At 32.3% G+C, this 27,555-nt stretch overlaps 2 long non-coding RNA genes across 11 annotated transcripts; both read right to left on the bottom strand.

Moving 5' to 3' along the window:
• Nucleotides 1-310: 310 nt before the first annotated feature.
• Nucleotides 311-11,633, bottom strand: LOC132606942 (uncharacterized). 10 transcript variants are annotated; one of them, XR_009570118.1, is made up of 9 exons: nucleotides 11,435-11,632; nucleotides 10,712-10,762; nucleotides 8,423-9,443; nucleotides 6,816-7,502; nucleotides 6,418-6,517; nucleotides 3,731-5,344; nucleotides 3,572-3,650; nucleotides 1,233-1,426; nucleotides 311-797 (listed from the first exon to the last, which is right to left on the bottom strand). It is a non-coding gene; the product is annotated as an uncharacterized LOC132606942 (long non-coding RNA). The 10 variants fall into 10 exon arrangements; XR_009570114.1 differs by having other exon boundaries at nucleotides 3,731-6,517; nucleotides 11,435-11,633; XR_009570115.1 differs by having other exon boundaries at nucleotides 3,731-6,855; nucleotides 7,033-7,502; nucleotides 11,435-11,633.
• Nucleotides 11,634-21,106: 9,473 nt separating this feature from the next.
• Nucleotides 21,107-22,861, bottom strand: LOC132606941 (uncharacterized). The gene is made up of 2 exons (XR_009570109.1): nucleotides 22,559-22,861; nucleotides 21,107-22,322 (listed from the first exon to the last, which is right to left on the bottom strand). It is a non-coding gene; the product is annotated as an uncharacterized LOC132606941 (long non-coding RNA).
• Between the last annotated feature and the right edge of the window lie 4,694 nt (nucleotides 22,862-27,555).

Raw genomic sequence — 27,555 nt, 5'->3', positions numbered from 1 at the left:
TTACTATCACAATTTTATACAACAAAATTGTTCTTTACAAAAATTCATAATTCTACCGCCTTTTATGGTACTTTTAACATTTTATATATTAAAAAAAGACTGAGAAACAAACTCGTAAGAAACGTTTCCAAGTACTTGATTTGGCATGTTATCAAATGCTTATTCCGCTTCACAGTTCGAACTACTACTTGGCCCTCATTAACATAAAAATAGATAATAGTTTACCTTTTCCAAATCTATTAAAGTATAGCCATGGTGAAACCGATGTGTGCTATCTTCTTCTTGTTATTGCATTGACATACAATGGTGATGATGATGAATGCTAGTATGCTCCTCAATTTAATCATTATTTTGATGACATTTGTTCTTTCATAGATTCATCACTAATTACAGAATTTATGTAGGAACATTAAATAGAAGAAAGGGAAAAGAACCAAGAAATTTATTGATTTTTTGCTCCATATGGTATATAATTTGAAAGTTAGATGATCCCTTCTCCTAGTTCTCTTCTTCAATTTGCCTCGCATATCTCGTAAATGCTTCTGCAAAACTCTTTTTCTGATGTTTAACTTCAGAAGGATCCACATGATAAAACACAAGAAGAATTGCATGCCCTTTTGTCCTCTTAATTAAGGATTTTCACAAGTTCATCAACGCACCATGTTGAAGTAGGATAGACGTTCTTCCAGATAATACTTATTGAACTCCTCAAATGTATGATGGCGTTCTCTAATTCTGTCTTAATATTTTCTCCTCTCTCAATCTCATTGTCACCCTTGAACGTGCCCCTACAAAAGCTGCATAAAGACTGTCAGTGAAGAGTCTTGTGGGTATCTTCGCCTCTGAAACTCGACAATACATTATAAATGCATGGAGAAATGAAAAGAGGAGGATGTTTGTGGTCTTTCAGAACCCAGCAGATCAAGTTGACCAATTCTCTGAGTGTGGATTTAGTAGTTACACAATTACACCATGTTTTCAAAATCAATGTATGAAATAACAGCAAGAAAATGCAAATTAATGAAAGTTAAGGCTAGATCAAATTAATAAGTTGATTCTTGACTTAAATAGTAAGGAATATTTTAACTTTGGCAGGACAGAAATGAGGGGAAGGGAATTTGTAGCCTGAGTTAAGCTTAGTTTAACTTACTAATTGATGTATATGCTAATTCTTGACCTGAGAAGGAATTAAACGGAAGACTACTTTCTGAATTACCCTAAGAACTGAGTACCTTTTTTTACATTATGCTTGCACCCTATGCCTCTGTTTTCTCTCACACAGTTCCCCTATGGAAATTTGCATTAAGTTGCCTGTAAATCTTTCTGATCTGCCTCTTCAATACACAAGCAATATCTTCAACTTCTTCCTCAAATTTCTCATAAAAGAATGGAGGATTTCCATGCATAGCATATCTTATAGCCCACACTGTAACAAACAAAAAGGCGAAAAAGAGAAGACCATAAATTCATTAGAATGAAGAGTCAATTAGTGAATCCAGAATTTGTAGTTTATGGGTTCCTACAATAACATCAAACTAATGTACAACAAAAACTGAATTCACAATCATATATTTATAAATAGAATAAATCTTTTAATGCATATACAGGGTATGAGCAAAAATTATTGGGTACTTCAGCCTTGGATCAATGAACATGAGTCCAAAATCTGACTCAGGTTACTTACTTCTACCTCAACCTAGTAACGGTGAATAGTCTAGAAATTAGATACCACAAGCAACAGATAGTTTGATGAAAATGAGAAGAAAAAGAAAGTACTGCAATAAATTAGTCGAGATGCAATTTCAGCAGAAATATGTTGAACTTGTTTATACGTATCACTGGTCAATCATAAATTTTTGAAAACAATCATTGGCTGCATCATTGCTGCATTAAAGATCACTTTTAGGATGCATGTGTTGAACTCATCATTGAATACCACATTAGATGGATAACCATCACTACAACTTCTTAACACCTCTTCTATTAAAGCACGATTAGCGAATACCACATTAGGTGGATAACCATCACTACAACTTCTTAACACCTCTTCTATTAAAGCACGATTAGCGAAAAGGCTAAAACTACTTGAATGCGAAAATATTGTAGTTACTGTATAGGAAGAAGCAGATATAATAACCATCTTGCAAATCCAATCTTTTGGATGCAACTTAAGATGGGGGCCACAATAACTATCATTAACTTCCCTTTCTATGTACATGAAAAGGTGAAAAAAAGAACAACAAATACTAATAAAAAAGAAGGTAAACTAATTTTTATCCTAATTTTTACACAACCGAAAATGATTATTTTGCGAAAACTTATGAGTGGGCAACACAATTATTAATCATAGAAAAATTTAAAAACCGTTCTATTTACACATATACGTTACAACCATATTGACTTCAACTTCCACCAAATTTTTGGGAGTTTGATATCTGCTTAATATAGTCATAACATAATCAGATACTAAACTAATAATGTAACAACTAATGTTACTTCAGGCATGCAAGACACAGCTCTTACGTGAGTAAATTATGACTTCATTTTTGTGGGTACTCCTAAAAATTCAAGCCCATATAAATCCGAATAGGACCCTTTTTCCCATCTCTCTCTCTCTCTCTCTCTTTCTCTCTCTCTCTCTCTCTATATATATATATATATATACACACACATACACACACACATCTGTTTTTCCATTCTTACTTTAAAATGGTTAATTGTTCTGTTACCTTTCCTAACTAAAATTTGTTGTTCACAAAAGTAATGCAGATTGTTCTGTTGATGAACCCTTTACTTAAGGATGCTAAACCAAAATAAAATCAGACACACTTATTTTTTAATCTTTCTTGCTATATCATTAGCCTCCTTTACACATCTTTGGAATGAACAAAAGAAAACATGAATTTTGGTTGAAAGTTAAGTCTTGTTTATCTCAATCTGAACTAAGAAAGACAAAGTCTGGATCTTATTATGTCTCCGAAAAGAATTTAAATGGAACATTAAGCAAAAATCATGAAGTTGATGCACAAACAGATACAACAAATAGCAAACAAACATCTTATGTCATTATCAATGCATAAAAAGTTAATGAAAAACTCATTAAGTGAACAAATTCAAGAATAATCAAATCTCACAAAATCGATGACAAAATAACCAAATATACAAGCATGACTGCTACAAAAAAAAACCTAAAATGAAGCGAAAATCAAAAATATTTGATACAAATAGACAAGTAGTTAAATCCAGATAATTATATATGTTTCACAAATATTGAACGATACCAAAAAAATATCATAGTTCATGACTGGTGGTATACTACTTTAATTTGCTTCCTTTGTGGAACGATCATATAAATAAAATTCCAACTTAGAGTTTGAGCAAGTAAATGCAATGGAAACTGAAAAAATATGTCATTTTGAATATTACTGAGCGCACTTCAATATAATAATATAACTTGTAAATGCTGCAAAGACCTATCACAGTTGCTATTCTATGTTTTCTTTTCACTCTTTTTTTCTAAGCATCAAACCCATTCTCAGGGAGAAAAAGAAGAAGAGGAAAAGAGTTTCACCAGAATCTCCGTGACCCGGTGGATTGTTGCTCCGGCTCCGACGAATGAGGCGAAAAAATGGTGAAACCCAATATAAGGGCTGCTATGGAAAAATTAAACAAAGGGATTTAATACAGAGAAACATGAAGTCAAGAACCAACGGAACATGAAACTTTGTACCTTCAATATTTCTCACAGATGGTAAAACACTCTTCCTTGTTGACTTTTTCTCGCCCTTAGATGCAACAGATTTTTAGGCTTTGGTTTGAAACGATTGTTGGGGTCAGTGTTTTTTTTTTTTTTTAGTACTGTTGATTTCTTCGCGATTGAAACTGAAATGGCTGATTGATTGTTTAAATTGATTAACTATATTGCTGGTGTGGTTGGTGTTGAAACGAAGAAGAAGTTGGAAACGAAGAAGAATTTGGTAGCGAACAGGTTACAAAGAATGGAGAAAGGGAGTGCCTTTTCTGCTTCCTTATTATTTAGACGTTGCGACTGAACCTTAATTTTTAGATTTTAATAATTGTTCCTTTTTTTTTTTCTGTGAAATCGGTAAGAAAAGTCCTCAAATCTGAGAGAAGAGATAAATACGTTTTCTGATCAGCGAGAGATGCTACGTCACTAGCTGAGGGCCCTGCTTTATATATATACTAGTCAATGAGCCCGCATTTCACGCGGTTGGAAAAATTTGTTTAAATTTATTATACCCTTTTTTCATGAAAAAGAAAATGCTTATAAACAATATATATTTGAGTTCAGTTAAATAGGAATTATTTAGAGCACATACTACAATATGCATAATGTATCAGCACTTCTATTACGGGAGTAGACAGTAAACTTTACCTCTGGTTCCCTTATCAATTGTGGTGTAAAAATAAGGGTGAGCAAGAAAATGTGGAGGGTCGTATATCTTCAAATTTGTATAAGCATTTTTCTTTAAAATGTTAAAGGAAGACCAAAAGGGTGTAATTAAGATAATTAGAAAAGTGATTTTTGATAATTAGAAAAGTGATTTATTTTAACATAGCACCAAAAAAAAAAACAAAGAGAGGCTAAAATATGAAGAATGAAGAGAAAAGCAATGTGGGTAAACACTTCTCTTAGAGACTTTTAAAAAATACGAACAGGTGTAATTAAGAGAACTATAAAGTGACCCTTGACTACCTATTTTATCAAAGCACAATAGCACATACGTGATAATAAAATAAGAAAAGAGCAAAAAGAGAAGAGCAGAGGAAAAATACAAAAGAAAATAAAGACGAAAGGGAAAAAGGAGATAAATGAAAAACACATTTCCTAGTCTATAAGAAGTGTCATATTACTCCTCCACAGACCAGCTTTATATGTAGTTTATTTCTTGTAAAAGACTTAAGTAATCCTTTTCTACTGTATGGATTTGTGATAATAAGCCTCCTGCATCAGAAACAAATCAAATATGGGCAGTGTGCTCAGAACAATTCCTTAATGATGCATACGCTCTTTCAAATGACACGGTGATACAAACCCCTCACGCATGGAATATTAAAAGGCATCAAAAGAAAAATTAATAACAGGGAAAGCAAAGAGGCAAGAAGGAGAGTTAGTGACTGCAGGCAGCAGAGTTAGAGATTATACACTAAACTAAATTAATGTTACTGCTAAAAGTACTGTTACGTGGGCTATCTTAGGGGACGCAAATAACCATTTCATCGGTCCTTAAGGTGAAATTTGGACGCAAATCATTTCATTGTGAATAGAAAATCCACCAAATAATCATCAGCATAGCCATCACTTTCCACAAACTAGAAGATTCTGCAAAATATATATAGAATGAGAGCATATCTTTATTAGATTTAGGTACATGAGAGTCATTCCGACAACCTATAGAACATATTAGTATAAATATTTTGTAGCTATCATCACAATGTTCTTAAAATTTGCTAATATTTTGGTAAAATAACTAAACATTAAAATTCAAACAAATGTGAAGTTATAAACTTATTAAGCACCATATACAATGATCGTGAACATTGGTGATTACCTATGCTGCTTGTAAATTTAATTGGCATCATATTCATACAATAGATCGTGAATATAAGATAGACAGATGCCAAATTATTGAATAAGTATCAGTCCATTAAAAAGATGAAACAATTGAGTATTTCACAGCAAATAACAATATTTCGCTAGTATAGATATTAATAGATTTAGCAACCAAAAAAGAAAAAATATTGAGGAGAAACTCACGTTTTTCCTTTATATAATTTGTTGACCATCTTGTACCATTGAAATATGTTGGTCACAAATAATTTCTTGTTTTCAGCCTAAGCAACATCTCGAGACTAATCATCACACCACGGATTTTCTAAGTTACGCAATAGAATCGTAAAAGAGCACCAAATGATAAAAATGAAGATAAAAAGCCAAAAAAGAAGAAGAGATAAATAGGTTTCCTACTGTATGAGAGGAGCCACATCACTTCAAGTGGAAAAGTCTTAACACAGAAGTGTAAGTTCAATATATTCTCTATCCTTCTTCCGTGATTCGACGCCAATTTAATATAAAAATTAACAAAGATAAAAGGTGCAAGTGTTCTGCCAATCAAAAATCAAGTAAAGCCTCCATTTCGGGAAAATATTATTACAAGGAATGGTTGTAATTAGTTCACAAACCTATGTCAGTGTCAAAATAACAAAGATAAAAGGTGTAAGTGTTCTGCCAATCAAAAATCAAGCAAAGCCTCCATTTCGGGAAAATATTATTACAAGGAATGGTTGTAATTAGTTCACAAACCTATGTCAGTGTCAAAATAAGTTTGATAATGGACTTACAAATGACATGTGATTAATAAATTCATGATACAGGTTATATTGGTAGAGTATTACCTCATGAAAATCAGAGTGCCAAAACCGAATAGTTGTGCAACAATCAAATGATCATCCTTGGAGTTGTCAAGTAACTGTGGTAGCTCCAATTTGCCTTTGTCTGTTGCTACTTGTCAATTAGTATATCAGTGATAGTATGATGGGATTAGGGTGGATAGGTTTACAATTTTTATCAGTTGAATAGACCCACATCAATTAATCACTTTAGTCAATTTCTTGATATTCACCCTATTAATACTCTATATATTGTTTAAAAAAAAAGTATCATCAAAATGATAAATCACTTGTTCAAAGCCCCATCTCCAAACCTTCTAATCAATAAATATAAAATACATATTCAAGGTTCTATGAGGAAAAATAATAATTACAAAGAAAAGAAAATATATAGATAGTTGCACCTTGAGAATTGCCTGGGTAGGAGGGGATTAAACTTCTCATCTGCATTCCACCATTGTCCGCGACAGAGAACAAAAACATAACCATATTGATTCATGCTTTGGCAGTGGAAAAATTCAAAATAAAGGCAAATATAGCAACTAATTTACAATCAATCAAAGTAATATATATATAATTCTAATAAAAAAAATCTCAAATTTAAAGATGCCTTTGGGATACCTATGAGCTTTGCCATTACTGCATTCTGGCAAGTAAATTCACCAAAGAAGAGAAGTTCAATTAGTTTATAGTTAACTAACAGTTCAGTTCAAAAAGCAGGGAACTAAATAAATATTGGACATCTCAAAAGCGATGAAGCAAACTTTTCTTCATGACCAGAAGAACAAATAACCCAAAAAAAAAAAAAATATTGCTCTATAGATTAGCAGCATCCACTGAGGTGCTATCAATCACAACCTCTTTATGGGAAATTTGCGAAGAATGTAAAGCTTATATGACACACCTTCCATGCAGTACTTCCACATCATCTTTGGCTGGATTCGACAACATATCCAATTCAATTACTCTTACACAGGCATGTATTATGGGGATATCACTACAATTATTACTCAATTGACTCCCGGTTAAATAAGATTATCGCCTGTATATGTGAAGTAATGAGACAAAGGCGCATTCATATCATGGTGAACCTAAAAAAAAGAAAGAAGAATTTATTACAAAAAAGAATACATCAGATATGCTAATCTATGAAATGCAATAAAAAAGATACTCCAATTGGATTAGCTTTCTTTTACTTTTTGTTAACTGAGAACATGTTCACACATATGGATTTCTTTCCCCAGCAACCTAAGAATGATACAAGGGAGACTCACTTACTAACAACCTCCACGGGTAAATTAAGAAGCATTCCATATAGGTGAAAACAATAGAGAAGCACCTGATAATCAAATCTAAAAGCTTAATTAAATACTTTTCACTCAGAATTACAATGCCATTCAAACGTTGTATTTCTGTTAGATGTTTTTTAATATGTACAGATAATCTATTAAGAACCAAGTAAATAAAAAGAATTGTGATCCAACTCTTAAACTACAAATTCTGAGTCCACGCGCACTAATTTGTATACAAGAATCCTCTTTAGAACCTTATAACTTGCATCTTGTAAACAGGTCATGTTGATAATGTGTACTGTGAATAATATTTGTACATAGAAACTTAGTTTTAAATCAATTTCCACTGGTTGGTCATATAAATTAATATTAATGGGAGGATAATTTATAAGAATAAAATTGCGTTAGGATTTTTGAATATTGAATGTCGACAGCTTCATCAAAATTAATCACCGGAGAATGTCGAAAATTGTCTGCCCTACCCTATCAAACAAATCATGACGGACAAAATCTCAATCACATACGATTGTAAATTCAAAATACAGAGTGAAACCACCCAATTGTAACAAAAAATTGAAGGAAAAAATCAGCAGCAGTATCTAACGCCACGTTTAGAAGTAAGAAGAGGATTGATATCAGCAAAAAAATACTTGAGAGATGCATAAACATGAAGACCTCTCGGATGGAAATTATTGAAGATCTTAAGGTCAGTATCTTACCCACGTTTTCCTCCTTCTGAACCTGAATCAAAAAAATATGAAGGTTCTCGGTATTCATCACGGCGGTAGCGGTGGGTCGATTCTTCTACTTTGGTGGTTGATTGTAGAGTGGCGATTTGTTCTCTGTAACTGAAGCCGTGGAAATTTTGGCCCGAAAGGGTTCTAAAGAATATTGAAAGACGCGGCTTTTGGGATTCCTTGTTGCAAAGTTATAACTGAACATATTTTTTTTATTTAATTAATAATTGAGTTTATTGGGTGGAAATCTATATCTATATATATAATAGTATATAATAGGAGAGGTACAAACAATGTGGTTAATAGCTTGTTTGGCCAAGCTTCTAAAAACAGCTTATTTTTAAAAGTATTTTTTTTTCAAAAGTACTTTTCAAAAAAGTATTTTTGGCTAAAAGCAGTTTGTGTTTGGCCAATTAATTTAAAAAGTACTTTTGAGCAGTAATTAGTGTTTGGCCAAGCTTTTAAAAAGTGCTTCTATGTGTATTTTTCTCAAAAGTACTTTTCAAAAAAGTGTTTTTGGGCAAAAGCTATTTTTTTAGCTTCTGAAAAACTGCTTCTGCTACTCTCCAAAAGCACTTATTTTCTCCTAAAAGCTTGGTCAATGTCACACCCCAATATCCCTAGGGTGTGATGGGCACCCGACCCTTACTTAGGGCCGAACCCTCAGACTTTTGCTGCAAATAAAATCACGTCAAACTTTTTAAATCAAATAAGATAAAATACACCGTAATTTTTTTTTTCCAGAAATATTCTTTCTCGTAGCTTCCAAGCCGAACAAATCTGTGATCATAAAAGATTCGGTACATAACACAGACCGACATATCGGCTGACGGAGCCGCTTACAGACTGATAACCAATACCCACGACGTTGTCTGCAAAGTCTCTAACGTAATCCAGAAAGCATAACATACAAACCCTGACTCGGCAGCACTCCGGGAACAAATAGAGTTTGCCGTCTGCACTGGAACATCTTCTATACTGTCTTCAACTCACCTGGGAGTACCTGCGCGGCATGAAACGCAGCCCCCGAAGAAGAGGGGGTCAGTACGGAAAATGTACTGAGTATGTAAAGCGGAAATATAACAAATATAATCATAGTCCGAACCAGAAGTGCAGAGATATAACGGACAGAATCACCATACGGATCGGGGCACAGAATATGGCTCACATAATCGTAATCAGAGTCAGAGGTACAGAAGTGTAACAGACTGAATCACGGTCTGAATCAGATTTTCGGAAGTGTAACAGACGGAGTCATAATCCAGATCAGGCATACAGAAGCGTAACAGACAGAATCATGCATGTAGAGTCATAAGCATATACAGATACATGTAGCATATATATCAGATCCCGAAAGACAAATACGACAATCAGAATGCCAAACTGCTTTGCTTTCTTTTAAAAAAAAACATTTCCGTCTCATACACATAGAAAATCAAACACACAAATGCCGTTGCCAAAAGTCCAGCGGTCACTATCACACATACCGCGGCCAAGTACCCAGCAGTTAACATCCCAAACCCGATATACCGCGGTCAGAAGTCTAGCGGTCAATGTCGCAGATACCGCGGTCAGGAGTCCAGCGGTCAATATCACAAATCCGGCATACCGCGGTCAGGGGTCCAGCGGTCAATATCACATAGTGCGCACAATAATATAACCGACTCGGGACTTGGCAAAAGAGGTAATAACAGAATGCCAAATTTATTACTTTCCAAACATAAATCACACATGTCAGGATCATGCATCACACAAGATTCATGTATGCCAAAATCGTATATGAGAAAAATACCGAAGATTAGTAGCTTATCCAGAATATCAGAATAAGAGTTCTAAAAACGTTCCAGATGTCAAAAATATTTTATAAGACTCATAGAGGTGGTCATAACACTTATCGCATAGTAAACAGAATAATGACCAAAAGCTACCCGTGAATTCCGGACAGAAATGAGTTGGCTAAAGCCATACAGAAAGTATCAGGATTTGTGGGCCCACCTTGGGCCGAACCGAGGTGGCGTATGTAAATCTATGGATCATAGGTCTTATGGAGTCATCCGTGAGAGTTTTAGGGCGTTCCAACTTCATTTGTGAAAGTTGCATACATATAGGGCATTTTGCCGACGAAATGTTAAGAAACCAATTCAATTTCATTGAATGAAATGGAGCCAATTTCAATCTCGGATTTCTAGGAACAGGGTCGTATCTAAGGCTTGCGGCCGATCCTATTAGGTTTAGAACATGCCAAAGAATGAAGGGCAAGACTTTACATACCTTAGTTGCGCATTACGCTCGTCCAGATTCAATTCCCGTTTCGCCCAAAATCTACAAATGGTCATATTTACCAATTGTCAATAGTATGACTTTTAGCATTCAAATCTTTAATTCATTACTTGTCTACAAAAATTTGGGCAGCATTTCCCCTATAAACTTAACAATCCTCGAAATTCCAACTTAGCCACACATCATTAAAAATACCAACAACAACAATACTAACAATTTCATATCAAACTAGGATTAAATCCATTCTTAAATTACTCCCAAAATAGCCCAATATACATTCGGATGCCAACGCTTGTATACACTTCTCTATTTTCGTATATCCATAATATGACAACAATAACTACAGCCAATCCTCCGATATTCCAGCCCACAAAACAGCCCATAACGACCGTAAAACAACCCCAAAATATGGTTACAAAACAGCCACGAAAATTACATAAAACAGCCCCAATATAAGCTTTGTATACAATATCTTTATACACTTTATTCTCCCAAATTCAAGAACCACAACTTATCAAAAACATCAACAACAATATCAATAATTATTATACATCATAACTCAACTAATTTCATCCATTTAATCCACCTAAAATAGCCCCTTAATCCATAAATCCCAACAAAACAATAACAAGTTTATAACGCTATTTTCTCCGTTCTATTCCGTTAAAACTCTAAATAAACTTGTTAACAATGAAAAAGGGACCTTATTCTTACCTTAAGTATGCAGCAACCACTTCAACAATCTTCTTCTTGGCTGATTTTTAGCTCAAATTGAAGGCAACGCGACGTACAACACTTTTCTCTTCATGAGCTTCGCGATTCGGGGCTTAGATTTTGGTCAAAATTGATTTCTCTCTAAATTTCTCCTCCCTTTCTCTCTCTAGAATGTTCTAAATGTTTATGGGTGTGTTTTGGTCTGAAATGTGGAGAGAAGACCGAAACTTTTCATTAAATGACAATAGAAATGGGCCTGACCCGATTTGAAGTCGGGTTGGGCCGAATTCACTGTTCATCTCGACCTTTTTGCCTTAAAATGTCCATATCTCCTTATTCCGATGTCACCTTGGAACCCACAACCTATGGTTGGAAAGCTCATTCAATTATCTACAACTTCTATTTCTTGGTATTTTCCCAAATTCCAAACTTATAATACCGTTTTTTCCCCTCAAAGTCAGGTCACCCGAAAACGTTTTCTTAAAAATATTCGTTTGGAGGGCTTCCACTTTGATTTGGCCCAAGGGTCCTTCTTGAGTTGTGTTTAACTCCACATATGTGATTCATATGACTTTTCAGATGTTCCAAAAAAAATCTCGATGTGTGGGCCCCACCTTAGCAAATTAATCTGACGTTAAAAAAATACGGGATATAACAGCCAAACACCTCGCTTTTTTTTTAAAATAAGCACTTATTGAAAAAATAAGTACTTTTGGGGGAAAAATAAGCTTGGCCAAACAGGCTATAAGTCAAGTGGCAAGCTAATAACAAGCCACTGGTAATTTTCAGACAATGTTAAATATGTTTTGTAATAAACTTTTTGAATTCTTAAATTTGAATTGGAAGATATAAAGGTATTTAAAAGTTTTGAAATGATATGATTAGGCTAAATTAGGAAAATATTTACCATGGTCCACGGATAAAGAGTCCCAGTTGAACTGTTATTGTTGTCTAACCTATCCCATTAGATATTGAATTTCAAAATAAATATTAACTAATGAATATTAAATAATGAGGAAAATATGAACTTGGCTAATAATGTGCCGCGAAATTACGAGATATTCGATGCTAATTTCCTTAAGCTTTTGTGACTCTTCAAGCACTTTTGTTGTTACTTTTTGTGTATTTATGTTGTTTTGTAGGATAAGATGCCCGGAGAGCATAACAGAGCAAAACGGAGCAAAATAGAGCAAAAATAGAACAAGCAGCACTTTCTGGCGGCACATGCTAGTATGTTGTGCATGCGAGCAGCACTTGCTGCAGCATGTTGTGCATGCAGCACTTGCGAGTAGCACTTGCTGCAGCATGTTGTGCCTGCGAGTAGCACTTACTGCAGCATGTGCTGCACGCAGGGCATTTTTGTCCACAATTTGTTCCCATTTTTTGAATGTTATAAATACTCTTTTAGGATTTGTAAAACATATCTTTAGCCATTTCATTCAAGTTTTGGAGACTAGGTTCTTACACCACACTTTGGGGTTGAAGATTTGAAGATTTGGTTGATCATTTCTTAAATCTTTAATTCATTTCTTTAATTTATTTCTTCAATTCCTTACTTTGTATTGTATATCTAAGTGTGTAGTATTTATTTTTTTTCACTTGAATCTTGTTTATGGAAATATTCTATGATTAAAGTGCTGGATGAAACTCTTGTTTGCTTATGTATTGAATGATTTTTATTGCTATTGAAGTGGATCTTTGTTGATTTAATTAATCTTGTTCTTTAATGTTTCTTAAGGGATTAGCTAACCCTAAGACTCGTCTATTTACTTTGATTGAGATCGGAAGAGGAAATCTAGATTGGGAAAGATTAATTAACAAGAATTTGGGTCATTAAACCCATCTAATAACTTGAGCTAGGAATAGGAAAGTTACTTGAGATTCAATTGGTTGTGCTTGATATCACACTCTAAGGCTTGGAAAAGCTTAGAGTGAAATTCATTGATTTGGTTGGAAGACTTTCAATGGGATTTTAGAAACCATTATCTATTAACATAAACCCGCTCTTAGTTATAAAATCATAAAATATATTGGATCGTTATTTGAGAGTTCCTTATATCCAAGCCTGTGGCCATTGATCATTTTATTCGCTTTCTAGATTAGTTTATATTTTTGTCAGTTTTTTAAATCAAAAACCAAACATTGAAAAAGTGTTTGGCTTAGCTTAGTTGGTGATAATTTCTTACTTGTTTAAATCGCCTAGTATATTGTTCCCTGTGGGATCGACCCCAACTTATAGTTGGGTAAATTATATTGCGACGACCGTGTGTACTTTTTCTTTGAGGAGTGAATTTGGACGTTATCACCTAATATTCACTTACAGTAAAAGCACAAACTAATAACTTTTGAGATATTATGACAATAATCAACCTGTGAAAAGACAAAAAATAAAATAGAAATATGAATGTATAACAACAAATATACAAACTTTTTTTTTTTTTTAAATATGCAATTTTATTTGAAAATAATAAATTAATAATCTAAACATTACACGAATAATGAATACAGAGATGACGTCTTTTGGATTTGCATTAAACTATTAAGATAAATATCTGAATTTATATTTGAATCTCCCGTAAGATAACAACCAAATAAGTGATGATGAGGATAACATTGAGTAAACTGTTTTGAGATATCTGGTAAATTTGTATTTGGATTTGAATTCCTAAAAAATCATATCAGATATAGACCATTTTGAAATCTAACACCACATTCAACTTATATTTGATTGTATATCTATAACCTATAATAAGTTAGTTACAAATCTCCTAAAATTACGACACAAAGGACGTTAGCTTTCTCATGTTTATTAAGCTTGCTATACGGCTCTACCAATACCTTCTATAAGAGTCCGGAGCCTAAAGGGTTTAAAAATACACGGTATAAACCAAAAAGATATCCAAAAATTTACATACCAAAATGGACCCCAAATTTTTTTTTCAACTGTCAGAGCCGATCACCGAAATTTTTTTTAAAAAAAATTGAAACGTATAACGTGGATCAGTCCACGTTATACGTTTAAACAATTGAGAGAAATGCCTTCATTCTGGGGTTATCGTAGAATCTGGAATTCTGGGGATAAGGGTTCAACTAGCTTAGTATTGATTCTTACGTTAATTGTGGGTTATCATAGAATCTGGAAATCGCTTCTCGTTTGGTCCTTGTTGGGGTTGGTACAGCTAGCAAAAGAGCAGAGATCAAGGAGAACAAGAGTGCTAGTGACCTTAGGGTAAGATCGTATGCATAGATAGAAGGCCTTGATCTCAACCTTGTCGATGCCACTGAGAACGAATATGGTGATGGTGTTGGCAAAGGTGGTTGTGTAGCTTGAGAGTTTGGAGTTGATGGAGAGGAAGGAGAGGCACCAGATACCATTCTCTGAGTAGTCATTAGCACATTACGTTCTTTCATAGATCTCTCCTTTTCCCAACTTTTAGAAAATGATTTTTACTCAAAAGAACAATTTGTTTTAAGAGAAATTTGAACAATTTGTTTTAAGAGAAATTTGATCAATAGCAGGAAAGAACTAAAGTCTGGGATTGTTATGCAGCCAATTTTGTGCAAATTTGCATGTTACACACTGAGAACCGGCTGGTGATATGTCTTGTCTCAACTACTGAATAGTTGGTCAACCACTACTAAATTTAAACGGAGGCAGGTGACTTAAATTTATATATGTCACTCAACTTTAAACCATTGCTTCACCAGAATGAAGGCATTTCTCAACTGTTTACGCTGAGCTGAGGGATATATATATATATATATTGTATAACGTGGATTGATCCACGTTATACAAATAATTTTGTATAACGTGGATCAGTCCACGTTTTACAATATATATTTGTAAAACATGGACTGATCCACGTTATACGTTTCATTTTTAAAAAAAAAAAAATTCGGTGATCGGCTCTGACAGTTGAAAAAAAAAATTGGGGTATAACGTGGATCAGTCCACGTTATACCCGTTTTGGTATGTAAATTTTTGGATATCCCATTTTGGTTTATACCGTGTATTTTTATATCCTTTAGGCTCCGGACTCCCTTCTATAAAATGATGAAACCTCTTCTCATGACTGGTCTCATTATCAAGCATACCAGTGTTGACACCCCTTGACACAAGTTGAAGGTTTAGTTCAGTGGTTAAGGGGTTGCAAAAATTTCCTAAGGTCCTGTGTTCGAACCTGGGTCGTGACATATCTATATTTTTTGACACCCCTTAATATAAATCCTGGCTCCGCCACTGTTCTAGAGTCATAATGTCTATGTTAATTTTTATTTTCGTAAGTTGCAGAATGTCAACGGAAGATATCTTCATCAGAATGAGTAGCAATTGTGCGGAACCAATATTTCGTGTAACTGAAAGTACTGCTTGATGCAAAGCTATAAAGCTCAAACTAGCTCGGCCAATCTTTTGGTACAAACAAAAGTAAGTCACGTTCATGATAATGATTTAAAAAAAAAAAAAAAACTACAACTGCTATTTGCGTAATTAGTTACAAGTTTCACCTTTGTGGTAGGAGATGCTAGATAAATCTTGATCCAAGTGCAGCAAGTTGACATTGCTAGCTATTTTCAATGATGAAGCGCAAAATATGTAAGATTCTATCTTTTGAACAACATAACACATTCCATAATAATTTCTTAAGTGATTATCAAGTTATTTTTTCAAGGCGTATGTAGCATATTAATTATGGACTCAATTGAACCCCAAACTTTCGACGCTAAACAAAAATTAATTTGTAAGAAATTACTAATATTGCAATAAATAGTAGATATAAATCCATAACTTAGAAACTATAATGGGTTCAATGCTAATAATTTTAAAGTTGAACCCATAGATTTTAAATCATAGATGATTCCTATCACCTAAAGCATTTTTATCTTATATTTTAAATTAAAACAAGAGAGATTTATTCACATATTGATAAATATCAAATATTAAAACAGTCTTTATATATATATATATATATATATATAATCCAAAAAGAAAAAAAGATTAAACAACGAAAGCGTTTAAGAAACGTATTTAAAATATAACATTAAAATTCTCATAAAGGTATCTCATGTGGATCTTCGTACGTCCTTTACTTGACACAATGCAGATTATACACACAGAATGGACTAATAAAGTGGGGTGTAGAAGTCAATCCAACATGTATATTGTGTGAAGGGATGTGGAAATTTTCGAATTACCAAGAAAAATAATAAAAGTAAAATCAGATTCAATTGAAAATAAGACAGAAGAAAAATTTAATTGCTTATCGTCTATCGCATATAATATTAGAATGGCAATTCTTACGTGGCACTTTATGGTTATGTACCAATATTTAATTTGAACTGAAAGATAATTTTTATGATATTAGAAATATATATTTTGTTTTTAAAAAATAAAGTTTTTTAATTTTGAGAACATGAAAGGAAAGATATCATACAAATCAGGTTCAAAAAATTACCATAGAAATATACATAAAGCCTAAATTCTATCAAATTTAGCTATGTTTGTTTATCTATTGGATGACATATAATATTCAACTATTAAATCTCAATATAGATAAATGCATTAGAAAAATCCAGGTTTCAACCAAATTTATTATCTTGTCATCTAAACTATTTTAAATTATTCAAATAATTATTTAAAATTTTCAATACTAAAAAAGGAGGTCAGTGTCATAAAAAAAAGTGAGATAAATATAACTCAAATGACAAAGGAGGTTCATATTGAAAAGGTAAAATTAGAGAGTCCGACTTATTCCTAATATCGGAAGGGGAGGGGGGGGGGGGTATAATGAGGATATTATGTCAAGTTATGAGCTAATGATAAAATGCGATATGATCAAGTTATGGCAATCTTAATAGGCAATATAATAAGATTGAGTATGGTAATTTTGAATTGCAGATGAATGATTAAGTTTTAAAATTAAAAATATCATACAAAATCAGGTTCAAAATATTACATAGAAATATGGGTAAAGCCTAAATTCTATCAAATTTTGTTATGTTTGTTTGTCTACTGGATCACATATAATATTCAAATTTTAAATCTCAATGTAGATACATTCATTAGATATATCCATGTTTCAACCAAATTTATTATCTTATTATCTAAACCACTTTAAAATTATTCAAAAATTAATATAAAACTTTGAATACTAAAAAGGAGATCAGTGTAATAAAAACAATTAGAATAAGGTAGATAAACATATCGCAAACTACAAATGGGGTTAGTACTATGAAGGTGAAATTGGAGAGTACGACTCATTCGCAATATCAAAAGTGGAGTATTATAAGGATATTAGCCAAGTTACGAGCTAATGATAAAATGCGATATGATGATTTCTTTGACAATCTTAATAGGCAATATAATAAGATTGAGTATGGTAATTTTGAATTGTAGATGAAAGATTAAGTTTGGGAAAATACATTAAACCCCCCCCCCCCCCCAAACATATAGCCGGATTAATTATGACGCACCCAACCTTTGCGAGCGACCTATTACCTCCCAGTCTTAATTTTTCAGTATTTTAGTAGCATTTTCGACTGACGTGGCAAAAAAAAAAAAAACTGGCGAGTGAAAATGAACCAAATGTGATATTTTAATAAAAATTAATCTTTAAAAATTTATTTATATTAAAATATCTCACCCACCCCCACCCTCCCTCTCTTTCTTCTTTTTTCTCCTTTTTCTCTTTCTTCTTCTTTCTCCTCAACCACCGCCACCGCCGCCGCCGCCGCCACGCTGCCGCCGCCTCCACACCTCCGCCGGCGCCACACCGTCGCGCTGCCGCCTCCAGCAGCAACGGGAGGAGACATGGCGGTGACGTGGGGGTGGGGGTGGGTGACATATTATTAATGTGTTATTTTAATTTGAATTATTAAATGAAAAAAAAAAGTGACAGTGACGTGGCGGAGTGTGTGCAACACTCTCCACTGTGCAACTGGGATTCAATTTTTTTTTGCCACGTCAGCCAAAAAATGCTACTAAAATACTGAAAAATTAAGACTGGGGGGGGGGGGGGGGTAATAGGTCGCCCGCAAAGATTGGGTGCTTCATAATTAATCCGGCTATACATTGGAGGGGTTTTGATGTATTTTCCCATTAAGTTTTAAAATTAAAAATATCATACAAAATCAGGTTCAAAATATTACCATAGAAATATAGGTAAAGCCTAAATCCTATCAAATTTAGTTATGCTTGTTTGTCTATTGGATGACATATAATATTCAAATATTAAATCTCTATGTAGATACATTCATTAGATAAATCCAGGTTTCAATCAAATATATTATCTTATTATCTAAACAAATTTAAAATTATTCAAATAATTAATATAAAACTTTAAATACTAACAAGAAAGCTAGTGTCATGAAAAAAATTAAAATAAGGTAGATAAATATATCGCAAACTACAAAGGAGGTTAGTATTAAAAAGGTAAAATTGGAGAGTACGACTCATTCCCAATATCAAAAGTGAAGTATAATAAGAATAGGGAAAATACATTAAAACCCCCCCAACGTATAGCCGGATTAATTATGACGCACCCAACCTTTGCGGGTGACCTATTACCCCCCCCCCCCCCCCCAGTCTTAATTTTTCAGTATTTTAGTAGCATTTTTTGGCTGACGTGGCAAAAAAAAATTGAATCCCAGTTGCACAGTGGAGAGTGTTGCACATGACAACACTCTCCGCCACGTCACTGCCACGTCACCGCCACATTTTTTTCATTTAATAATTCAAATTTAAATAACACATTAATAATTAAATTAACACATTACTAATTAAATAACACATTAGTAATTAAAATAACACATTAATAATTAAAATAACACATTAATAATTAAATTAACACATTAATAATTAAAATAGCACATTAATAATTAAATTAACACATTAATAATTAAATTAACACATTAATAATATGTCGCCCACCCCCGCCCCCACATCACCGCCATGTCTCCGCCCGTTGCTGCTGCTGCTGCTGGCGGCGGTGTGGCGGTGGCGGCGGTGGTTGAGGAGAAAGAAGAAGAAAGAGAAAAAGGAGAAAAAAGAAGAAAGAGAGGGAGGGTGGGGGTGGGTGAGATATTTTAATATAAATAAATTTTTAAAGATTAATTTTTATTAAAATATCACATTTGGTTCATTTTCACTCGCCAGTTTTTTTTTTGCCACGTCAGCCGAAAATGCTACTAAAATACTGAAAAATTAAGACTGGGGGGGGGGGGGGGGTAATAGGTCACCCGCAAAGGTTGGGTGCATCATAATTAATCCGACTATACGTTGGTTGGGGGGGGGGGGTAAATGTATTTTATTAGCCAAGTTACGTGCTAATGAGAAAATGCATCTGACAATTTTTTTGAAAATCTTAATAGGCAATATAATAAGATTGAGTGTGGTTAGTTTTTGAAATGTAGATGAAAGATTAAGTTTTTAAAATATATTTTATATTTGGGAATTTGAATTGAAAATTTATTTTGAACTTAGAATTGAAAGATAAAAAAACTATTTTCCCATGTCAACAAATTAAACAAATAAATTTATAAGTCAGCTACAATATAGATAATTATTTTTTAGTATCAAAATTTTATTTTCTTAAAACATCTCAATCGAATATAATAAAAAAAATTATTTTGTGTTCACATCAGAACGTATAAAGTAATTGAATCGTGATAGGATATTAAGTGTAAATTTAGATTTTCAAGATATATTTTTTAATCTATATTTTACGTAATTTATGACGTTAAATTTAGTACATTATGAATAGTTATTTTTAATATTTCACAAATTTATTGATTTTTCTTATTATATCAAACAAATAATGTAATAATTTTTTACTTATTTCTTTTTGATACGCGTCGCGCATCGCGCGGGTATGAATAATAGTTTCAGAAAATAGATAAATAAGTTTTCTGATCATTGAGGCATTTCACGTCAGCGGGCCTTTGCCCTGCTTTATATATATATGATATATGATATATTACTAGGTAATTTACCCGCGCTTTGCACGGACATTATTAGAAATAATTCTATCCTAATATCCGAATATTAAAACTAACAAAAAGATAATTTATTTTGTAGAAATTAGAAACATTGAGGACATTACAACAAAACTTAGAAGATGAGACACTATCTGTATCTCAAGAACCTCTTGATAGCAAAAGTCTTTCCACTTTGGATCAATTTTGTATACTACATTTTTTTCCCGTTGTAACCTTTGTTCCTTGATATATTGCTTCTCAATTTTGAGTGATCTTAAAATCGAACATTAATTAACGTGAAAAGTATAAAATATTCAATTCGATGACTCACCTTTGTACTCTCTTTCTCAAGATCTTCATGTTGTAAGGTTTCCAAAAATCATCAACATAAAGATCAGGGATTATAGTTTAAATAAGTTGGACTTGTTCATAAGCAGCACAAAAAATTTATGAACTAAAATTAAGTCAACAATAATCTTACTTGGAAATTGCCGAGCACTATGTTCTTCCAATAGAGTTGACCCTTCACTTCATCTTTGGAATCTTAGTATTAGTTCTCTAGCTAACGAATAATTCACTGAACAACGGTGTTGTATTCGTTCAATTTATTTTTAAATCTCATCAATATATTCAACAAAGAAAAATACAGTTGAACATGTGAAGTACTTCAAACAGGTTAAATACATAATGAAAACAGAAAACAAAAGAATAATATTTTTAATTAAAAGGACATAAGATTCCGCAAAATTTCAATTTACTGTCATCTTTCAAAATGATAAGACTCAAGAGACTTGATGTACAAAAGTTCTTCACATTATTTTGTATCCACTCGACAGATGATCTGATAAACCAAAGAGATTCCACTCACCTTTAATATTGCAACTTCCCTTTTCCTTTGCATCTAGTATTTTCGTGCAAGAGTGGGTTGCGTCATTGTTCAAAAGTCTTCTTTATTTGGACCTTGCTATAATACACTATCAAACGTATGACTTCACGAACATAGCTAAAACAGTATCACATTAAAAACATATGCATTCATGAGAATAAATTATGGTGGAAAAAAGTAATTCTAAGCTATGATCTAGTATCAAAAGAAATAATTGACTTGCTAAGTCACCAAACAGAGGAGGGTAAAAAGATCCAATGGAGAATATAGCCGAGGAGAGTAGCTCCTTAAGAGCACAATAAGATACAAAATATTGCTTGCAGTATAAAATAGTAAGTAATTTATCTCTTTATACATACCAGAAAGAGCTGACTCTACGTTAATCTGCTTAGCATCATATGGTCCATATATTTTGCTGACACAAGTGCACTTGTAGCAGTTGTCACATTGCCGTGAAATGACAACAACGAAAAGACACCAAAAAAGTTAGCAAACTAATTGATTTATGTGTCAGATTCCATTCTCCTCTTGTTGTGGTTATGGCTTGTAAACTTTATTATAATCGTCCCTAATTGGTTGTCCCCAGATTCCATTGTCAAGAAGTTATCCATGGCCTCTTATACTAATTTTTCTGATAAACATTGCACGAACCTTTCACATTCTTAACGACATTGTTGACTCTTCTTTCCCATTCATCACAGTAGATATACAGTTTTATTTCAACCTTTTGGCAGAGAGAGAAATAGAAATTTTCGAACAATATCATCATATAAACAGGGAAGAGGTAAAGTGGAAAAGGCAGAAGGAGGATAAATGACGTAAAAGACCAAAAATATTTGCAGAGCATTGCATCATATGCGCGTAAATTAACTAGAGCGACTAATATAACAATTGGACCATAGAAGATAAGGCCTGACCTTCATAGCGAAAACTTGCAACGAAATCCCTAAGATGCTAATAATACCTGCAATTATCCCTTAAATCTTCACAAATTCATGTTCCAGCAATGGAAGGTTTAAAAATCCTATACTGCAAAATTAAGATAATTTCATAAACGGATTTTCCAACAATGAAAGGTCTCAAAATTTAACGCTATATTCAAGATATGGCTCGTTGTCGACAACGAACTTACTTAAGAGGTGGACTCCTTACGTGTTTATTGTAATCCTTTTCCATTTAAAAGAAAGGTATAGTCAAGGATGAATAAAGGATTGGCGTTTTAACAAGATAAAATAGAAGAAAAAGAAGTATAATATAGTTTATACCTTGATTTTAGTAGAGTACAAAAATATGATACCGTCGGAATTTAATGGTGACACAGTTAAAGGCAGATTGAGGAAGACGCATTGGAATGGAAGCATTATTTATTAGATTCAGTGGAGGGGCTAATCATTTATATTCCTAATTTCACTAAAGCCTCAGCCATTTGGGTCAGGATCAAGGCGCTTTAAATCGGTTATTCCAATTCTAGTTTAGTGAAGTGGAGGAAGAATACTGAGAGAAGAGTTATTTGAGCAGGGAAACTGAAAATAAATGGAAGAATACGGGAGAGAGGAATGTATTGGATTATAAAGAGTGTGAAAAGTAGGGGTGTAAAATTTGGCTAAAAGGTGAATACTCGCCCAACTCGTTCAAATGGTTCAAGATAATTTTATATTTAGCTGATTTCAGCCTAACCCAACATAACTCATTTTAAAGTGATCTCCAACTTAATCAAATACTAGCTCAATTCTAGCTCATTTTTAAGATTTACTTAAATTTGGGTTTATTGCTTGAGATTTAGTTTATTTGTTTAATATATACACTTTTCTTGTATGATGCATCTTATAAGATTGTGGTGTGTTCAATATGAAGGGAAATATTTTTCACGAAATATGTTTTTCTCGAAAAATATTTTTCACAAAAAATTCGTAAAAAAAAAATTAGGAAATTTTTTTCCTCTAAAAATATATTTCTAGAAAATATTTTTCTAGAAAATAGACCCTTCAAAAAAACTAGGTCAAGTTGAGCGGGTCATGACCCAGCCCATTTTTAATCCATTTCAGCCCAACCTAATTCAGTCCAAATAACTTTTGGGCCAATGTTAGCTCAACCCATTTATTACCTTAGCTCATTTTTATTGGGCTGATTTCAGCCCAACCCGCCCATTTGACACCCTTACTGAAAAGGTTTGAGTTCCCAAAAAGGCACTTCTGTGTGCGTTGGTTTATTATTATTATTTTTTTAATTGGAAAATGTCAAAAAATTCTAAAAAAAAAAAAAGATAAATACAATCCTTGTGTTTTTGTGGCATATATATATATATATATATATATATATATATATATATATATATATATATATATAGAGAGAGAGAGAGAGAGAGAGAGAGAGAGAGAGAGAGAGATTAAGGGTCTGTTTGGAAAGCCACCTGGTAATTGGAATTAGTGTAATTACTACCTTAGTAATTACACAGCCTAGTAATTACACAATATTGTAATTACAATGACCTGTTTGTTTGTCATAATGTAATTACAGTGTAATTACAAGCGTGCTGTTTAGTTGCACAAGTGTAATTACACAGTTAGTTTAATTTTAAAATAAAACTTCACTATAAAAAATTTAAAATTAATATTTAAAAAATATGTGCCTTTATACATGATATTAAATTAACTATTTAATAACACATTATTTCTTGAAAATATGTTAATTAATAATCATATATTTGTAACTAATATTGTAAAAAATAGTTGATATATAATTTCAAATTAATAATATTTTTATTTTAATTGATTATAAATACTTTTTTTGTGAGAACATCATGGGATTTGATGTTTGAGAAAAAAAATATTTATAAATATAATGCCACAATATTATTCAAATGTTTAACAAAAATTCTATCAATTATAAGTGAAAAATAAATAACAAGTCAATAGTATTAAAACAAATAAATTAAAGTAAAAAATATAATCTAAATTCAAAATCCATTTTTTTTAACATAATACTCTTATATCAAATTTCAACATTACATAAGTAAGTTTCGACGTAACATAAGTAAATACTCTTATAATTCAAAAGAAAGGGAAAATATAAGTTTATAACCACATTCACAACGAAATTATACTTTAATAACGTCACTCATTATATGCCAAGTTTGTTAATGACTCATTCTTTCTAATATTAAGAGATATAGTTTCAAAAATTAGAATAATAATACCGTTATGCTAAATGAATAAAATAAAAAAAATAAAAAATACGAGCAATTACATGGAACCACAAGAAGTAAAGGTTGGAAATGAGAAGAAAGGAAATGAAATATAAATAATATAAAAAGAAAAATATATTTTAAAAAATAAAAATAATTAAAAAGTAAAATAAAAAACAAATTAATTAATAGAAATAAAAAAATAAATTAGAAAAGAAAATAAATTAAAATAAAATAAAAAAGAAAAGAAATAAAATAAAATAAAATAAAAAAGAAATAAACTAAAAAGTAACTCTGTAATTACAGGGTGTAATTACACTCAATTCTCAGCCCCCCTTGAGAATTGGAGAGTGTAATTACACCCTGTCAATTACACTCAATTTCCACCTAACTGTGTAATTACCTGGTCAAACAAACAGGCCAAACTGTGTAATTACACCCAATTACATCAAATTCCAATTACCTGGGTGGCTTTCCAAACAGGCCCTAAATGCTTTTCTTTATTACTAGTCTATTTCTTCTTCTTAATTCTAAAATATTCCATAACGAATAAGGTCTTTTAAATATGTAAAGTACAAATAATTGTAATATTCCATAGTTATAAGAACTTATTTTATAAATTCATTAATTTTTCGGGCGGATCTATTCACTAGTGCATAGTATTAAAGTTCTAGTATTAATACATAGTGGATTATTAATTATTATTAACTATAGGGAAGGAAAAGAGTTATAAACACAATTATTTCTTTCAAGCCGTCCAACATTATCATAATTATGTTTAAGAGGTATAATTAATAAAATTAAGAGAGTGACATAGTGGCTTTTTAATATATAACACGCTATTTTAAAATGAGAAAAAATTCAAAAAAATGAGAAAAAGGATAAATAGCATTATAGGCCATAGAAAGGTGTCACATCACCTTATCTATGCATGATTTTATATTATATACAGTCAAATTTCTCTATAGTGGCAGCGTTTGTCCGGAAATTTCATGGCTACTATAGTGAGGTGCTGTTATGCATGTATACTGGCATTCGATTATTAGATCTCATTTAGCTGTTATAAATAAAAATACGCAAACAATTAACTTTTTTGTACTTTTTATGTTATAAACGAAAACAATATACTTGTAAATTTTAAAATCTCAATTGATTTTCATATCTCATAAATTGAAAAATGAAAAGACTAATAAATTACTACTAAATTCATAACTAGTTATACCACATAGATAAAAAATTAAAATATATGGAACATATGCATTTTAAATTAATTGAAAATTTAAATATTTCAAGTTTGACGTAAGAACTCTACAATTGTAGGTTGTTTCGTAAATTCTAGTCTCTTAGTGATAATATAAGCTTGAACTGACGAAAATTTTTGCCCAAACTTTCAATAAAAGGAAGTTCAACAGCTTTCTCTTGAAAGTTATCTAAGTGTTTAACATTTGACTCTTCTGTCTTCAAGTAGCAGTAGGTTGGTGCTCTTCATCGACACTTTTATTGTCACATAATATATTTTTTACAAAACATTATTACACGTTATTTGAGTATTGCTGTTATAGAAGTAATTTTACAAAGAGTGTACCGCTATAATGGATGTTATTGCTGTTATAAGCAGAATGCTGTCATAGAGAAGTAAAAAATAACATGAAAAATCGATTCCGAAGAAAATTAGGCTGTTATAATGAAATATTATTATAACGAATGGCAATAATAGAGAGGTTTATAGATAGATTGTTTCATATAAAGTGTTAATTAGTATGATTATAGTTAGTTTTGCTCCATTGTTTTCACGGGTTTGAGTGTATTCTTTTAATATTTCATTATTCCATAATGATTAGCCCGTGTAGAAAAATCACAAGGTAAGACTTTGCAAAAAGTCTATCTTATGGGTTGCCTTATGAGACAGACTTTTAATTATGCTTAAGGCAAAGTCTACCGCAAAAGGCAGACTATTGCAAAGCCTTGCCTTGCGATTTTTTTTTACTGAGCAGGAGTTCGAACCTAGAACCTTGGAGTATTTCCGACCACCTTTTTAAGCAAATGGAAAAAATTAAAGACCAAAAATTTGAGGGGCAAAAATTAAAGACCACCCCAAAAGAAGGACAATCCGCGCAAAAAATTGAATTTAAGGTCCGGGTTAATTTAATTGTGAGCTTAAGCGAGATGGGATGCGGATTTATTTCAAACCCCATTTTATAATTAAAAGAAAGGAGTGGTAAAAACATTTGGGAGCGAGATGGTTTGCTAATGACTCCAAGACTCATTGTCAAAAGAAATGTTCGACAGAGAGTTTATCGGGTTATGACCCAAGTCAAAAGCATTTAGAAGTTAATTAATTAATTTAAGTTATAATTAATGATGAAGTCGGAAAGCGCTGCTACCCATAAATCGTTTCTATAAAACTTACTTACCATATTCAAAGACGGTAATTGGAGTGGATGGACTTTAAATATGTTAGATGTTTATTTAGGCATGGAAGGTGAGAACGATGCATAAATGCCTCAAAAGGCACGAGAAACAAATCAAAATTCGTGGTAAGGCTAGAATGCAATGCTACCAGCACACCGTATGTTAATAAAACACAACAAGTATTAAAGCGAACAAAAGGCGAGTATAATCATTTCAAGGGCTTATACAAAAATTAGGTAAGCCGAATTTTAGTCAATAAAAGTGACTGTGCTAAAACCACAGGATTAGGAGAATGCCTAACACCTTCTCCCTGATCAATAAAATTCCTTACTAGGAATGCATAATACCTTCTCTCTGATCAACAGAATTCCTTATCAGGACTTTTATTTTCATGGACTTATAATAAAGAGTCACTTCATTTTGATTATGGATTCAATAAAGTGACTTGGAACGCCAAAACGCAATTTCAAGTGGTAACTCTGAATAAATAAATAATCTCTTTTTAAAATGTCAATCCAATAGGAAAAACCTTTTTAATAATAAAAATTGTTACGTGTTTCTCACACGGGGCGGAAAAAAGGGTGTGACAATTACATGTCGAACCAATAAACCCATGGTATATGCTTATAAACAGAAGAAAAACACAAAATAAGTATGTAACGTTTT

This window comes from Lycium barbarum, chromosome 8 (genome assembly GCF_019175385.1).
Source record: "Lycium barbarum isolate Lr01 chromosome 8, ASM1917538v2, whole genome shotgun sequence".
NCBI lineage: Eukaryota > Viridiplantae > Streptophyta > Magnoliopsida > Solanales > Solanaceae > Lycium > Lycium barbarum.
Note: the sequence above shows the minus strand (reverse complement) of the source record. Positions and strands in the feature narration are given on the sequence as shown.